At 35.5% G+C, this 18,970-nt stretch overlaps 1 pseudogene; it reads right to left on the reverse strand.

Annotated features, from left to right (window-relative positions):
* Nucleotides 1-637: 637 nt before the first annotated feature.
* LOC136154926 (U6 spliceosomal RNA) lies at nucleotides 638-736 on the reverse strand (annotated as a pseudogene).
* Nucleotides 737-18,970: the final 18,234 nt, after the last annotated feature.

The raw sequence follows: 18,970 nt of genomic DNA on the forward strand, positions 1-18,970 counted from the left end.
CCTTGGTATTCTTTGGAACTTTGCACTCAAATGGGTTTATCTTTCCTTTTCTCCTTTGCTTTTCACTTCCCTTCTTTTCACAGCTATTTGTAAGGCCGCCTCATTCTATCTTATGTTAAGCATTGTTTATATTGCTATAGTAATCAAGAGAGTGTGATATTGATGGAGGGGTAGACATATAGATCAATGGAACTAAATATAAATCAAGGACTAGAACTAAAATTTTAATCCTAGCTGATTTTTTTTTTTACAAAGATGCAAGCGATTTAATGTAAGAATGATAGTTTTTTTTTTCACAAATGGTGATAGAATAAATGTACTTCTATAGGTGAAAAAAAAGATAACCTTGATTTCAACCTTACGTTTCATACAAAAGTTAATGTAACATATATCACGGATTTAATTATGAAATGTAAAATATAAAACTTTTCAAAAAAACTAGGACACATTTTTCAGGATCTAGGGCCACGTGGAGTTCTTATACTTGACATCAAATTAATGATCCATAAAAGGTAAAATTGATGTTAGACTTCATCATGTTTTATAAATTTTGCTCAATGAAATGCTCTCTTAATAGGATGAAAATATAAGCTACAGACTGGGAGAAATATTTGCAAACTATATATTCTGAAAGTCCTTATATTTAGAATTCTTCACGAATTTGCATGTCATCCTTGCACAGGGGCCATGCTAATCTTCTCTGCCAAAGTGAGCAGCACATATACTATGCTATATAGCACATATACTTTATATATTTAGAACATATAGAGAACTATGCATGTGTGCTCAGTCGCTCAGTTGTGTTCAGTTCTTTGTGACCCCGTGCACTATACCCAACCAGGCTTCTCTGTCCATGGGATTCTCCAGGCAAGAATACTGGAGTGGGTTGCCACTTCCTATTCCAAGGCATCTTTCCAACTCAGGGATCAAACTTGCTCTCCTGCATTGGCATGTGGATTCTTTACCACTGTGCCACCTGTGAAGCTTCACAAATAACTGTATAAAGTCTCAAACATCTATTATACAAAGTGAAGTAAATCAGAAAAAGAAAAACACATATATATGGAATCTAGAAAGATGGTATTGATGAACCTATTTCCAGGGAAGGAAAAAGAGATGCAGACTTAAAGAACACACTTATGGACATGAAGAGTGGTGGAGGAAGGAGAGGGTTGAACAAATGGAAAGAATAACATGGAAACATATACACTGTGTGTGCATGTGTGCAAAGTCTTTTCAGTCATGCCTGATACTTTGTAACCCCATGGACTGTAATGTACCAGGCTCCTTTGTCCATGGGATTCTCCAGGCAAGAATACTGGAGTGGGTGCAATGCTCTCCTCCAGGGGATCTTCTGGGCCCAGGGATCAAACTCTCATCTTTTATATTTGCAATACTGGAAGGCAGGTTCTTTACCGCTATCACGACCTGGAAAGCTTCTAACATATACAGTACCATATGCAAAATAGATAGCCAGTGGGAATTTTCTGTATGACTCAGGGAACTCAAACCAGGGCTCTATAACAACCTAGAGGAGTGGGATGGGATGGCAGGTGGGAGGGAGGTTCAAGAAGGAGGCAATATATGTATACCTATGCTTCATGTTGACGCATGGCAGAAACCAACACAGTGTTTTAAAACAACTCTCCTTCAATTAAAAATAAATAGAATTAAAAAATCTGTTTAGAAGACATAAAAAGACGTTTCATGGAAGGATGTAGAGAGATGAAAAATAAGCACATGAAGAGATCATCAACATCATAGCAGAGAATTGTGAAATAAAACTACAATGCAGTATCACTGGTTGCATGTCAGGTTGGCCTTAAAAAAACAGTGACAACACCAAATTCTTGGAAGAATGTGGACAAACTGGATAACCTATATTTTGCTGGTGGGAATGTAAAATGGTAGATCCACTCTGAAAAACAGTTTGCCAATTTCTTAAAAAATTAAATATGCAACCACCATACAACCCAACAATCACAGTCTTGAGCATTTGCCCCAGAGAAATAAAAGCCTGTGTTCAGTCAAAAATATGTATATGAATATTTAGAACAGCTTTGTTCATAATATACAAAAGAAGGAAAAAAATTAAAATAAGTGCCTTGTTTTTAAAATTTCTATTCAATTTATTTAAACTAAACTAAAAAGATTAGCCATTTCTCCCATCTTCCCCTATCACTACCCCCCCCCCAACCTCTTAAAACTACAAGTCTGTTCTCTGTATCTATGAACTTGCTTTTTTTTTTAGTTTTTTCCTTCCAAAATAAGAGAGATTATACAGTAACTCTTTTTTTCTGTCTGACAGCTCACTCAGTATAATGTCCTCCTGATTTATCTATGTTGTTACAAATGGCAGGATTTCCTTCTTTCCTATCAAGTCAAGTCATGTCATTCAGTTGTGCCCTACTCTGCAACCCCATGGATGGTAGCCAATGAGATGTCTCTGTTCATGGGATTCTCCAAACAAGAATACTGGAGCGGGTTGTCATTCTCTTCTCCAGGGGATCTTCCCAACCCAGAGATCAAACCTGGATCTCCTGAATTGCAGGCAGATTCTTTATTGTCTGAGTCTCCAGGAAGCCTTCTTTTCCATGGCTGAATAACATTCCACTGTATGTATGTGGAATTCATCCATTCATCCACTGATAGACACAGGTGCTTCCATATTTTGGCCACTATAAATATTGTTGCAATGTACATGTAGATGCATATATATTTTTGAATTAGTGTTTTGATTTTTTTCTGATAAATATCAGAAGTGGAATTGCTGTATGATACGGTAGCTCTGTTTTCAACTTTTAGAGGAAATTTCACTAATTTATATTTCTATCAAAGTTATACTAGGGTTTCCTTTCACAGGTGTACAAGGGTTTTCTTTTCTCCATAGCTTCCTAAAGCTTGTTTTTGTTGTTGTTGCCCTTTTGATAATAGTCATTCTGACAAGTATGAGGGTATATCTAGTGGCTTTGGTTTGCATTTCCCTGATAATTAGGGATGTTCAGCATTTTCATGTATCTGTTGGCAATCTGTATGTCTTCCTTGGAAAAAATGTCTATTCAGACCTTCTGTCCATTTTCTAATTGAATTGTTTGGGTTTTTTGGATATTGAGTTGAATGAGTTTTTAATATATTTTGCATATAAACCTTTATAAAATATCCTTTGTAAACATTTTTGAACATTAATTAAGTTGTCATTTTGTTTCACTGATAATTTCATTTGTTTTACAAAGGCTTTTTAGTTTGATGTGGGCCATTTATATTTGGTTTTGTAGCTCTTGTCAGAGGAGACAGATCTTCCCCCAAATAAAACAAAATAACTAAGACTGATGTTAAAGAGTGTACTTCCTTTTAGAAGTTTTATGGTTTCAGTCCTTACATTTAAGTTTTTTTATTTAAATAAAATGGTTATTAAAATCATTTATGTACCCCTTGTGGTTCCATGCAAATTTTAGGATTATTTGTTCCAGATTTGTGAAATGTGCACTTGGTATATTGATAGAGATTTCACTGAATCTGTAGATTGCTTTTGATAGTATGAACATTGGAACATTATTAATTCTTCCAGTCTTTTAACATGACATATTTTTCCAGTTATTTGTGCTGTCTTCAATTTATTTCATTAATATCTTATAGTTGTTTTGAGTATAGGTACTTTAACTCCTTGGCTAAATTTATTCTTTTTGATACAATTGTAAGCAAAATTACTTTACTAATTTCTCTCTCTGATAATTTTTATTAGTGTGTAGAAACACAAGTGACTTTTGTATATTAATACTGTATCCTTTGACTTTAATGAATTCTTAATTAATTATAAGCATATTTTTGCTGGCATCTTTGGGGCTTTCTACATATATACCGCATATTGCAAAAGTGACAATTTGTAAGTTACTTTAATAATTTTGAAGTCATGATTCATTATTTTCCAGCTTCCAGTGTTGCTGAAAAGTCCTTTGCCACTCTTATTCTTTCTCCTTTGTATGTGAAATGATTGTTAATATTTTTGTGTGTGTACACACACACGTGTGTGCTCATGCAAATAGGCATGCATGCATGTATGCACCTGCGCAAAAGCCGGAAATGTGTAAGCAGAGAAGGAAGGGAGAGAAAATGAAAATTGTAAACTTTTAAGCAGTTCTTTTAGTTCACAATATTCTAAAATTTCCAGATGATGTCTTTTGACATTTTTCATTTTTAATTCATTATCATTTAAATCTGGAATTTTTGTCTTAAAATTGTTCTTGCATTTTTCCTTTGATAATTGATGTCCCATCTGTTTTTTATTTTATGACAAACTATCCCCAAACTTAATAGCATAAAATAAATATTTATTATTATTTATGAAGTTTCTATTAGTTCACAGAGATCACCTGTTGCTGTTGTTGTTCAGTATAAACAACATCGTTCAGTATGAATGATTTGTTAGTTGTCTCTCAGTCGTGTCTGACATTTTGCGACCCCATGGACTGAAGCATGCCAAGCTTCCCTGTCCTTCACCATCTCCCGGAGTGGGCTCAAACTCATATCCTTTGAGTCAATGATGCCTTCCAACCATCTTAGCCTCTGTTGCCCCGTTCTTCTCCAACCTTTAAACTTTCGCAGCATCAGGGTCTTTTCCAATGAGTCAGCTTTTCACATCAGATGGCCAAAGTATTGGAGCTTTAGCATCAGTCCTTCCAAAAAAATATTCAGGATTGATTTCCTTTAGGATTGACTGATTTGGTCTCCTTACCATCCACAGGACTCTCAAGAGTCTTCTCTAGCACTAGTTTGAAAGCATCAATTCTTTGGTGCTCAGCCTTCTTTATGGTCCAGCTCTCACATCTGTATATGACTACTGGAAAAACCAGAGCTTTGACTACACAGACCTATGTCAACAAAGAGATGTCTCTGCTTTTCAGTATGCTGTCTAGGTTTGTCATAGCTTTTCTTCCAAAGAGCAAGTGTCTTTTAATTTCATGGCTGCAGTCACCATCCACAGTGATTTTGGAGCTCAAGAAAATAAAGTCTGCCACTGTTTCCATTGTTTCCCCATCTATTTGCCATGAAATGATGGGACCAGATGCCATGATCTTAACTTTTTGAATGTTAAGTTCTAAGCCAGCTTTTTCACTCTCTTCTTTCACCTTCATCAAGAGGCTCTTTAGTTCCTCTGAGAGGTTCTCATTTGGAGTCTTTCATGTGGCTGCAGTCAAATGGCAGTAGTGGCTGGAGTCATTTAAAAACTTTACTGGCTGACTGTTCATGATGACTTCCTCATATATGTGTCTGGCACCTCAGCTGAAATGGCTGAAATAGCTGAGGCTCAGTCAGCATTTCCCTCCATACATGGTCTTCCTCATAGCATGGTTATTTCAAGGTAGTCAGATCTTTCACATGGAGGCTGGATGTCCCCGGAGGGTACATTCCAAAAATGAGTGTTCCAAGATTTAGAAATAAGAACCCACTCATCTTTTAAAATCAGTGGATCTCAGCTGCTTTCACCCCCCCCCCCGCCCCGCCGTATACCAGAGGATATTTGGTTATGTCTGACGATATATTTAGTTGTCAGAAGTGTATGTGGGAGGGAAGATACAACTGGTACCTAGCTAGTAGATGCAAAGGATACTATTAAACAGTCTATTGTGTACAGCACAGCCTCACACAGCAAAGAATTATTCAAACTCAAAAGTCAATAATGCCAAACATGAGAAATTTTGTCTTAATCTTTAGTCTCAGAACTGGCACAGCGTCACTTCTGCTACATTCTGTTGGTTAAAGCAGCCATAGGCTAAAAGTTTAGTCACTAGAGACTTTGGCACAAAAGGGCTCTGTGTTCAGTGATATCAGGTACACCTAAGGATGAAGGTAAGGTGCTTTTTGAAAACATCACAGCGAATTAATTGAATGTGTACATACTAATCAATGAAATCATTATATTTAAATGTATGTGTCCTATAAGCAAGGTGAAAAGACAGCCCTCAGATTGGGAGAAAATAATAGCAAATGAAGCAACAGACAAAGGATTAATCTCAAAAATATACAAGCAACTCCTGAAGCTCAATTCCAGAAAAATAAATGACCCAATCAAAAAATGGGCCAAAGAACTAAACAGAAATTTCTCCAAAGAAGACATACAGATGGCTAACAAACACATGAAAAGATGCTCAACATCACTCATTATCAGAGAAATGCAAATCAAAACCACAATGAGGTACCATTACACGTCAGTCAGGATAGCTGCTATCCAAAAGTCTACAAGCAATAAATGCTGGAGAGGGTGTGGAGAAAAGGGAACCCTCTTACACTGTTGGTTGGAATGCAAACTAGTACAGCCACTGTGGAGAACAGTGTGGAGATTTCTTAAAAAACTGGAAATAGAACTGCCGTATGACCCAGCAATCCCACTTCTGGGCATACACACCGAGGAAACCGGATGTGAAAGAGTCACGTGCACCCCAATGTTCATTGCAGCACTGTTTATAATAACTAGGACATGGAAGCAACCTAGATGCCCATCAGCAGACGAATGGATAAGGAAGCTGTGGTACATATACACCATGGAATATTACTCAGCCATTAAAAAGAATTCATTTGAATCAGTTCTAATGAGATGGATGAAACTGGAGCCCATCATACAGAGTGAAGTAAGCCAGAAAGATAAAGACCAATTCAGTATACTAACACATATATATGGAATTTAGAAAGATGGTAACGATAACCCTATATGCAAAACAGAAAAAGAGACACGGATGTACAGAATAGACTTTTGGACTCTGTGGGAGAAGGCGAGGGTGAGATGTTTTGAGAGAACAGCATCGAAACATGTATATTATCTAGGGTGAAACAGATCACCATCCCAGGCTGGATGCATGAGACAAATGCTCATGCACTGGGAAGACCCAGAGGGAGTGGGTAGAGAGGGAGGTGGGAGGGGGGATCGGGATGGGGAATACATGTAAATCTATGGCTGATTCATGTCAATGTATGACAAAAACCACTACAAAATTGTAAAGTAATTAGCCTCCAACTAATAAAAATAAATGAAAAAAATAAAATAAATGTATGTGTCAAATTTGAGGTATTTTTGGATGAGCTTAACATTAAACTATGAATTTTGAGTTATCAGATTGCCCTCTATAACTAGAGTGGGCATGTTCCAATCAGCTGAAGTCCTGAATTGAACAAGACTGTCCTCCCCAGGAAAAAGGAAATTCTCTGACTGCCTTTACCTGCACTATTAGCTTTCCTGGTTTTCCAAGTTCCTGGCCTTCACACTGGGTTTGCAATGTTGACTCTTTTAGATCTTGAGCCTATCAGCTCATACTACAGATTTAGACTTGCCAGTTTCCATAATCATGTGATTCAATTCCTTATCTCTCAGTCATTCTCTAATTTTATACATATATATATATATATATATATATATATATGTTCTTTCCTACAGGTTCTGTTTCTCTGGAGAACCATGACTAATACAGAGGCACACAGCACCCCTTAATCTTGGGTTTTCAGAATATCTATAGTCAAATTTACGTATCCAGACAGGAGTTTGTATGATTTGTTTCCAGAGAAACTCACTCAGCTCATAGAGAATGACATTGGCAGATCTTGCTCATGAAAGGGCCAGACTCCTGCAAACCATCCCATAATGCCATTAGTTGACAAACTCCACCTAACCAGCTTTTTTTAGTGTCTCATTCTTAAATATGTGTTACATATTTTAAATCACCTGAAATTTGAGAAAAGACTCTAACATTAAAGCTAGATACCAAAATAAGCCAAAATAAGGAGGAAAGGACCTTGGAGGAAATATAGCAACCCAAGGAAAGAAAAAAAAAAGAAAACAAAAACCAAGAAGGAATTGTTGTAAAATTGATACCAGAGGACAGTTCAGTCCCTCAGTCGTGTCTGACTCTTTGCCACCCCATGGACTGCAGAACGCCAGGTTTCCCTGTCCATCACCAACTCCCCGAGCTTGCTCAAACTCACGGCTATTGCGTCAGTGATGCCCGCCAACCACCTCATTCTCTGTCGTCCCCTTCTCCTCCTGCCTTCAGTCTTTACCAGCATCAGGGTATTTTCCACAGTCTTTTACCAGAGGACAGAGGAGAGAAAATTTTACACTAAGAAATAAGAACAGCCTGATATGAACAAAGGAAAGAACAAGAAAATAAAAAAAGAAGTACAAAATTCAATAGCCATCTTGAGATATAAGGATGTATTCCAAAAAGAAGAGAAAGAGAGAAGCAAAATAAGGGAGAAAGGTTTAAAAAAAAATAGGAAAGGCAACACATGGCCAGCTGCTCTGTGGTTCCCCTCCAGGAGTTACCTCTCAAATCTGTATTTGTCCCATTTCTCTTCTTGCAGAGCTAGCCTGGGTTGAAAGTTCTGTTGAAAATGACCTTTGAGCACCAAAGACATTTGGGTACTTGTACTTTGTACTGTTCTGTGATGACTGGGAAATGCAGATTTCAAGAATCTGGCTCTTCCTGTTTGAAAAGTGAACCAGACTTAAGACAAACAAATCACCAGGACAGGAATGGCTCAGTGCTGGGGTCAGACACTCTGTCCTCTAGCTGTGCTCTCCACTTCAACCACCAGCACATATCTGGCTAGTGATCTTCCACACACGTCCAACCTGCTGTTCACCATTTCTCCAGCACAGTTAGGTAACCTCCCAGATGGCAGCAGTGTCCCGGGGCCCTGCCTTCAGCACACTATTCCATTGTGTAAAGGGGATACTGTACTCCAAGCTTTTGACCTCATGCCTTACATAGTAAAAAAGCATTTAGGTTTTTTTGTTGTTCTTGAGAGGGTTGTCTTTTGTTTTTGTTTCCTTTTGATCTTATTTTGACCTTTCCTCTCTTTGTCTTTTCATGTAGACCAGATATTTGAAAGGGCAGATGATGGCTACAGGTGTAACATGCAGCTTGCTTCTATGTTGTTTGGGGGAGCTTTTACCTTGGATGGGAAATGGAACTTGCATTTCACCAGTCTGTCGTGGCACCCTCACCTTTCACACTTTCCTCCAGTTCAGTACCTGTTGTTTCTCCTTTCAAATATGTTATTGTACTACCTCTTTCCATATGAAAGAATTCTCCTTATTTAAATAAAAAAGTAAAAATAAAATAAGATAATAAATTCAGAAGATCCAACATCCATGTAGTAGGAATTCTGGAAACAGAAAATGAGGAAATAGAGAATAATGGCAGCTAATCTCTAAAAACGGCTCCCCAATGAGCCATGCCTCCTTGTATTCATGTCCTTGTTCACATTTCTCAGATTTGGGCTGATATTTTTAAATTTTCTTTTTGACTAATAAAATGTTGGGAAAGTAATACATAGCTTCCCAGGTTAGGTCATTAGAAACCTTGCAACTTGCGCCTGGGTCTCTTGGAACACACATTTTGTGGGTAGCTAGCCACCAGCCACCTTGTAAGAAATTAGACTACTCTGAAATCACCAAGCTGCATAGGTTAAAAAAAAAAAATTGAGCCATGTGAAAAACCATCCAAGCTGAATTCAAGCTAAAATTCTAGACAGGTGATTGAAGAAACCGTCTTAAATCCAGGTAAGCTTTCAGTTAACTCAAACTTCAACCACTACATGCCTATAGTTACATGAGAAACCTTAAGTGAGGACTCCCTAGCTGAGTTCAATCAGCTTATGTGTCTGGGTTGAGTTGACTGGCACCTCTAAACATCCACTAGTACTAGCTTCCCCCAGGCCTCTGTCATACTGCCTTTTAGTAACCTTACTATTCTTTTATTAGCATTAACAAAAAAATTGTAATTATATAATTATTTATATGATTAAAAATATATTGATTTCCTCTGCTGGATATAAGATATATGAGGGCAAGGAAGATCCATATTTTCTTCACAAATATAATGGCTGTAACCTAATTAACACATAGTAGGTACTCAATAAATATTTATTGACTAAATAAATTAACGAATCTAAACTGTAACCCTGGTGAATGACTTATCATTTCTCACTGAATTTCTAAGATTATTTTTACAAAACAAACAAAAAACCCTATTGTGTGGAAGTTGCTTATGAGTTAAGCTTATTTTGAGAGTTGGTATAACCTAGCTCAAATTCTAAAAACCATGGATAGCCACAAATAAAATAAATTGATTGACCTTTGTGCTTAGTTTCCTTATATATGAAAATGAAAATAGTGATAGCACTTGCCTCATAGGGTCGTTATATTTAAATAGGTTTATGTGTGTGTGTGTGTGTAACATATATAACATGCTTGAGAAAGTGCCTGGCACATAGTAAACACTTTTATGTGTGTTAAGTATTTGAAGAAGTTGTTTCACTATTGGTCAGAATTCCTAATCTATGTGGAGAAAAACTCTTTAAGCCACTGATAACGAAAATATTTCAAAATTATTCATCTCACTCTGTGATTTCCCGTTTCTCTCTCTCTCTCCTTTAGAAAACATGCACACACACACACACGCACACACACACACACACACACACACACACTTCCCCACTGTTTGATATGGAACCCAATTTCTGTAGCCACTGACTCCAGTCGACTGGCTATAGAAATTTATATTACTTAGTAAATTCCATCAAGCCTGGACTGCATGATACAGTTGCTAAGGATTTAAAGGCATATGTTGTCAAGTAACATAGTAAATCATAATTTTGTTTTTTAAAGAATATTTAACTTTTCTGAATTTAATGTTTAATTCTTCTAAAGAAAGGGAAGTGATTTTGGTCTACAGTATTATGTGGTACTTGATATAAACATGTACAGACAATGATCAAGGGAAAAATAACATTTAAAAAAAGAGTTTATAAAATTTGTAATAAACAACAAGAACCAACTATAGTTACAGAGAAAATATGTGAAAGAAAATGATTGTTGCTCCATATAAAGTTGGACTTTTTCTTACTTACTATTTTCAGACCTAAGGAAGTCAACATAATCTGAAAGACTATTCAGATTAGGTAAATGAATCATTATTGATAGGTAATAGTCTTAAATTCACTATTTTAAGATAAAAATAATCATTTATTATGTGAATATCACATTAAAAAGCCTTTTCTGTGTCCTAGAAAAGTACTTTCACACAAGTCATCTACTAACTCCATGGTTTAGATGTAACATGTTTTACACAGAAGGCTCTAAATTACAGCTGATTTGGTAGGATTTATTCTCTGTTCCTTATATGCTAAGCAACTTGTTTCAACAATTTGGTATTTAATTGTGGAAAATTGCCACAAGAACATCTTGAAGACACTTCGTTACTTTAGGACCAAAACATTATTATTTGAGGATTTTCAAGACCTAATTTTACTTAAAAAAATTTTTTTTCCCATTTGTTTTTATTATGGAGGCTAATTACTTAACAATATTGTAGTGGTTTTTGTCATACATTGACATGAATCAAACATGGATTTACATGTATTCCCCATCCCAATCCCCACTCCCACCTTCCTCTCTGCCCGATTCCTCTGGGTCTGCCCAGTGCACTAGGCCCGAGCACTTGTCTCATGCATCCAACCTGGGTTGGTGATCTGTTTCACCCTAGATAATATACATGTTTCGATGCTGTTCTCTCGAAATATCCCACCCTCGCCTTCTCCCACTGAGTCCAAAAGTCTGTTCTGTACATCTGTGTCTCTTTTTCTGTTTTGCATATAGGGTTATTATTACCATCTTTCTAAATTCCATATATATGCATTAGTATACTGTATTGGTCTTTATCTTTCTGGCTTACTTCACTCTGTATAATGGGCTCCAGTTTCATCCATCTCATTAGAACTGATTCAAATGAATTCTTTTTAATGGCTGAGTAATATTCCATGGTGTATATGTACCACAGCTTCCTTATCCATTCGTCTGCTGATGGGCATCTAGGTTGCTTCCATGTCCTGGTTATTATAAACAGTGCTGCGATGAACACTGGGGTGCACGTGATTCTTTCACATCCGGTTTCCTCGGTGTGTATGCCCAGAAGTGGAATTGCTGGTTCATACGGCAGTTCCGTTTCCAGTTTTTTAAGAAATCTCCACACTGTTCTCCACAGTGGCTGTACTAGTTTGCATTCCAACCAACAGTGTAAGAGGGTTCCCTTTTCTCCACACCTTCTCCAACATTTATTGCTTGTAGACTTTTGGATAGCAGCCATCCTGACTGACGTGTAATGGTGCCTCATTGTGGTTTTGATTTACATTTCTCTGTTAATGAGTGATGTTGAGCATCTTTTCATGTGTTTGTTAGCCATCTGTATGTCTTCTTTGGAGAAATTTCTGTTTAGTTCTTTGGCCCATTTTTTGATTGGGTCATTTATTTTTCTGGAATTGAGCTGCAGGAGTTCATTGTATATTTTTGAGATTAATCCTTTGTCTGTTGCTTCATTTGCTATTACTTTTTCCCAATCTGAGGGCTGTCTTTTCACCTTGCTTATAGTTTCCTTTGTTGTGCAAAAGCTTTTAAGTTTCATTAGGTCCCATTTGTTTATTTTTGCTTTTATTTCCAATATTCTGAGAGGTGGGTCATAGAGGATCCTGCTGTGATTTATGTCGGAGAGTGTTTCCCCTATATTCTCCTCTAAGAGTTTTATAATTTCTGGCCTTACATTTAGATCTTTAATCAATTTTGAGTTTATTTTTGTGTATGGTGTTAGAAAGTGTTCTAGTTTCATTCTTTTACAAGTGGTTGACCAGTTTTCCCAGCACCACTTGTTAAAGAGGTTGTCTTTTTTCCATTGTATATCCTTGCCTCCTTTGTCAAAGATAAGGTGTCCATAGGTTTGTGGATTTATCTCTGGGCTTTCTATTCTGTTCCATTGATCTATATTTCTGTCTTTGTGTCAGTACCATACTGTCTTGATGACTGTGGCTTTGTAGTATAGTCTGACGTCAGGCAGGTTGATTCCTCCAGTTCCATTTTTCTTTCTCAAGATTACTTTGGCTATTCGAGTTTTTTTTTTTTTTTATTTCCATACAAATTGCGAAATTATTTGTTCTAGTTCTTTGAAAAATACCATTGGTAGCTTGATAGGGATTGCATTGAATCTATAGTTTGCTTTGGGTATTATAGCCATTTTGACAATATTGATACTTCCAATCCATGAACACGGTATATTTCTCCATCTGTTTGTGTCCTCTTTGATTTCTTTCATCAGTGTTTTATAGTTTTCTATGTATAGATCTTTTGTTTCTTTAGGTAGATATACTCCTAACTATTTTATTCTTTTTGTTGCAGTGGTGAATGGTATTGTTTTCTTAATTTCTCTTTCTGTTTTCTCATTGTTAGTGTATAGGAATGCAAGGGATTTCTGTGTGTTAATTTTATATCCTGCAACTTTACTATATTCATTGATTAGCTCTAGTAATTTTCTGGTAGAGTCTTTAGGGTTTTCTATGTAGAGGATCATGTCATCTGCGAACAGCGAGAGTTTCACTTCTTCTTTTCCTATCTGGATTCATTTTACTTCTTTTTCTACTCTGATTGCTGCAGCCTAAACTTCCAAAACTATATTAAATAGTAGTGGTGAGAATGGACACCCTTGTCTTGCTCCTGATTTCAGGGGAAATGCTTTCAATTTTTCACCATTGAGGGTAATGCTTGCTGTGGGTTTGTCATATATAACTTTTATTATGTTGAGGTATTTTCCTTCTATTCCTGCTTTCCAGAGAGCTTTAATCATAAAAGGATGTTGAGTTTTGTCAAAGGCTTTCTCTGCATCTATTGAGATAATCATATGGTTTTTATCTTTCAATTTGTTAATGTGGTGTATCACATTGATTGATTTGCAGATATTAAAGAATCCTTGCATTCCTGGGATAAAGCCCACTTGATCATGATGTATGATCTTTTCAGTATGTTGTTGGATTTTGTTTGCTAGAATTTTGTTAAGGATTTTTGCATCTATGTTCACCAGTGATACTGGCCTGTAGTTTTCTTTATTGTGGCATCTTTGTCTGGTTTTAGTATTAGGATGATGGTGGCCTCATAGAATGAGTTTGGAAGTTTATCTTCTGCAATTTTCTGGAAGAGTTTGAGTAGTTTTTTGGTAGAATTCAGCTGTGAAGCCATCTGGTCCTATGCTTTTGTTTCCTGGAAGATTTCTGATTACAGTTTTGATTTCTTTGCTTGTGATGGATCTGTTAAGATCTATTTCTTTCTGGTTCAGTTTTGGGAAATTATGCTTTTCTAAGAATTTTTTCATTTCTTTCAAGTTGTCCATTTTATTGGCATAGAGCTGCTGGTAGTAGTCTCTTATGATCCTTTGTATTTCAGTGCTGTCTGTTGTGATATCTTCATTTTCATTTCTAATTTTGTTAATTTGGTTCTTCTCCCTTTGTTTCTTAATGAGTTTTGCTAACGGATTATCAATTTTGTTTATTTTTTCAAAAAACTAGTTTTTAGTTTTGTTGATTTTTTCTATGGTCTCTTTAGTTTCTTTTGCATTTATTTCTGCCCTCATTTTTTAGCTTTGTTGATTTTTGCTGTGGTCTGTTTTGTTTCTTTTGCATTTATTTCTGCCTTAATTTTTAAGATTTCTTTCCTTCTACTAACCCTGGTGTTCTTCATTTCTTCTTTCTCTAGTTGCTTTAGGTGTAGAGTTAGGTTGTTTATTTGACTTTTTTCTTGTTTGTTGAGGTAAACCTGTATTCCTATGAACCTTCCCCTTAGCACTGCTTTTACAGTGTCCCATAGGTTTTGGGTTGTTGTGTTTTCATTTTCATTCGTTTCTTTGCATATTTTGATTTCTTTTTTGATTTCTTCTATGATTTGTTGGTTACTCAGAAGCGTGTTATTTAGCCTCCATACGTTGGAATTTTTAAATTTTTTTTCCTGTAGTTGACATTTAATCTTAGTGCATTGTGGTCAGAAAAGATGACTGGAATGATTGCAATCTTTTTGAATTTACCAAGGCTAGATTTATGGCCCAGGGTGTGATCTATTCTGGAGAATGTTCCGTGTGCACTTCAGAAAAAGGTGAAGTTGATTGTTTTGGGGTGAAATGTCCTATAGATATCAATTAGGTAAGACCTGATTTTAAAGATAATGTCAAGATTTATCTGTGTGATCTTATTTGGTCATCAATCATATGTTATAATATGGTTTAAGAGATTAGATTCCAGCTCCAACATACCTTTGTTCTACGCTTCCCTTTTCTTATGGAATTTTATATAGTATTAATAACATTCAGCATAAAACATATTAAATATTAGGGTATTATTTTTAATTTAATTTTATTTTTTAACACCAAAAGCTTTTTGTATTGGGGTATAGCCAATTAACAATATGTGATAGCTTCAGGTAAACAATGAAGGGACTCAGCCATACATATACATGTACCCATTCTCCTCAGTGGAAATACTAAAGGCAGCCTTTATGCAGCAGATATGACCCTGAAAATGTGTATAGATATTCTTTTTCTCCTTGGTAGACCAATAAACTGAAACATAGTTTCCTATCTAATTACAATATGATTTCAAAGTTTATTCCCATTAAAATGTTTTTATTCTGAGGCATGCCCTCAAGCTTATGAATGGGGCAAAACCTTTAAAGTAAAAACAGAAAAGTTTACATTAAAGCTTCAGCACTATATACTAAGAAAATCAATTATTGTGATGACTCAATAATATATATTACCAAAACCTTGTGTTACCAAGGCTATATTTAACAAAAGATACTTCATATTACTAAAGAAACTTCAAGTGTACTTCTTGAACAACTTTTCTCTGTGGGGTTCCCTGAAAATTTTTTTATACCCTTGTTTATTTCTCCCCATCTTTAGTAAAGATTGTTCTGTTTTGTAGAGTTATAATTTATATTCACTTTCACTTACAGTCATGGTGTGCTTTCTCAATAAATTAGCACTTCCTTACTTCATTCCTCCCTCAAACATGTTACTGTTATTCAGTCTTTTAGAAGAGAAATTGTGTGAAGCAAAGTTTTGATGATAAAAGGAATGCAGTATCCAGTTATAACATCAAAAAGAAAATACAATTCCCAAGGAAGAATATTTATTTTGGTACCAATATTATAGTATGAAGCAATGATTCTCCTGTATGTATGTGTGCTTAGTTGATTAATCATGTCCAACTCTTTGTGACCCCATGGACTGTAGCCTGCCAGGCTCCTCTGTCCATGGGATTCTCCAGGTAAGTATACTGGAGTGGGTTGCCATTTCCTACTCCAGGAGATCTTCCTGACCCAGGTACTGAACCTGCATCTCCTGTGTCTCCTGCATTGGCAGGCAGATTCTTTACCTCCAAACCACCTAGTGGTCAACCTCTTGTATGAGCACTTTATTATAGTTAAGATAATGTTGTAAGGTGAAGGTGGTTACCATTCTTCTTTATGTAGGTGGTATAATTTCACATGAAAAATTAAGACTACTCATTACCACAGTTCTGCCAGTCACCTGGGATGAGTTTTTAAAGAGGAACCCAGGATTGTTATTTTTATTTTAACCTTGGCAATAAAGGGGATCAAGGTGCTTAAAATACCAAATTCTGTGCTAGAAGTTGAATCCTTTTTTTTGTGGTTGCAGTATCTGGCTAGGGACTGGGGATATAGGCAAGTTACTTAGATATTTAACCAGCCCTTTTAAGTTGGTTTTGATTACTGTAGCATTGTAGTTATGGTAATTCTGAGACAGGGTAGGAAACGGTGCAGGACCTGCCAGCCTTGAGAAAGATGTAGAGTCAGAAGCCTATGCTTTGAAAGCTGGACTTCTGAATTTGTGCATTTTCTTTTTTATTCTTAATATTTGTGAAGCCAGGAAAATTAGGCAGGAAAAAAAGAAATAAAGACAACCAAGTTGGAAAGAAAGAGGTAAAATAATCTCTATTTGCAGATGACATGATTTTATAAATAGAGGAAACTATGAGGAAGCCACAAAATATCTGATAATTCTAATGTACAATTTTAGCAAAATTGCAGATAAGAGATCAATATACAACTCAGTTGTATTTCTATACACTAGCAGTAAACAATACTAAATTGAAATCAAGAAAACAATACATTATAGCTTCAAAAATGATAAAACCCTTAGGAATAAATTTGATCAAGGAAGTGCAAAATGTGTACATGAAGAACTATAAAATACTGTGGAAAGAAATTGCTCTGTGGGTATAGTTTCACATTTGCAAGATGATAAACTTCTGGGGAACTATTTCATAGCACTATAAATAAACTTAGAACCATTGAAATTTAGGCTTAAATAACGAATAAGATGACAAATTTTACATTATTTGTTTTTTATCTCAGTAAAAATACTGCATTATTTAAAAAAGAAAGACACCTTAAATAAATGGAAATACATCCAAGTTCATGGATTGGAAGAAAATTTTGTTAATATGGCAATGCTCCTCAAATTTATTTTCATACTATTATGATCCCTATCAAATTCCAAATGCCTTTTAATTTGTATAAATGTATGTGATGATTCTAAAACTCATAAAATTTGTAAGGGACTGGGAACAAAGTCGAAGAACATATACTTTCTAATGCCAAAGCTTAATATAATGCTATCATAGTCAAACGTGTGGTACTGACATGATGAAAGACATATAGATCAATAGTATTAAATTGAGAGTCCAAAAATAAACCTGTGCACCTATGGTCTATTGATTTTTGAACAGTGGCAGGATCATCCAAAGGGGAAACAGTCTTTTCAAGAAATAGTGCTTGCAAATGAAGGAATTTGTGATCCTACTTCACACCATACACAGAATTTAACACAAGATGTATCAAAAGCCTAAATACAAAAGACAAAATTATAAAACTCTTTATATAAGTATATATCTTTGTGACCTGGAATTTGGCAACTCTAGATTCTTAGATATGTCACCAATAACAAAATCAGCAAAAGGAAAAATAGATAAATTAGATTTAATAATAATAAAAAAAAACTTTCTGTGCATCAAAGGATTTTATCAAGAAAGTTAAAAAGACAACCCATAGAATGGGGAAAATATTTTGCAAATCATTACATCTGATAAGGGACTTCTATCTAAAATATATACATGTCTTATAACTTAGTACTAAAAAGACAACCCAAGTAAAAAATGGGTTAAGCGTTTGTTAGACATTTTTCCAAAGAAGTTATCCAGATTGCCAATAAGCACATGAGAAGATGCTCAACATCATTAGGGAAATGCAAATAAAAATTAACATAATTTTGATCACTCTGAAATCACCTCATTAAGATTTCTATAATGAAAAAGACAGACAATAACAAGTGTTGGCAAGGATGTGGAGAAATTAGAACACTCATACATTGCTGGTGAGAATAAAAAGTGCTGAAGCCACTTTGGAAAATTGTCTGGAAGTTCCTCAAAATATTAAACATAGACTTACTATATAGTTCAGTGGTTCTACTCCTAGCTATATAACCAGGAGAAAGGAAAACATACATGTACACAAAAACTTGTACATGAATGTTCATAGAATTATTTATAATTGATAAAACAGAAACAACTCAAATATTCTTCAACAATGTAGTGTATCAATGCAATATAATATTATCCATCCATAAAATAAATGTAGTAATGATACGTGGTACAATATGGATGAATCTGAAAAATCATTCTAAGCAAAAGAAGCCAGACACAAAAGGCCATGTATTGCATGATTCCATTTCTATGAAGTGTCCAGAATAGGCAAACACATAGGTACAGAAAGCAAATTAGTTGCCAGGGCCCAGTGGTGGGACTGGTTGAGGGGAATGGACAGAGACTTCTAAGTGGTACTTTCTTATTTTGGTGATGAAAATATCATGGAATTAGATAGTGGATAGTGACAGTGGTTGCACAACATTGTGAATATACTAAAACCATAGAATCGTACATTTTGAAATGGCTGAAAAGCATGAAATTTTATGCTTATTTTATCTCAGTGCAAATTTTTAAAAATATTTTCATGAAGATCACAATAGAAAAAAAAAGCATTATAATATTTCACTAACTGCAATTTTGGAGATAAAACAAACTACAATCA

The sequence above is a fragment of the Muntiacus reevesi genome, chromosome X, assembly GCF_963930625.1.
Source record: "Muntiacus reevesi chromosome X, mMunRee1.1, whole genome shotgun sequence".
Classification (NCBI taxonomy): domain Eukaryota; kingdom Metazoa; phylum Chordata; class Mammalia; order Artiodactyla; family Cervidae; genus Muntiacus; species Muntiacus reevesi.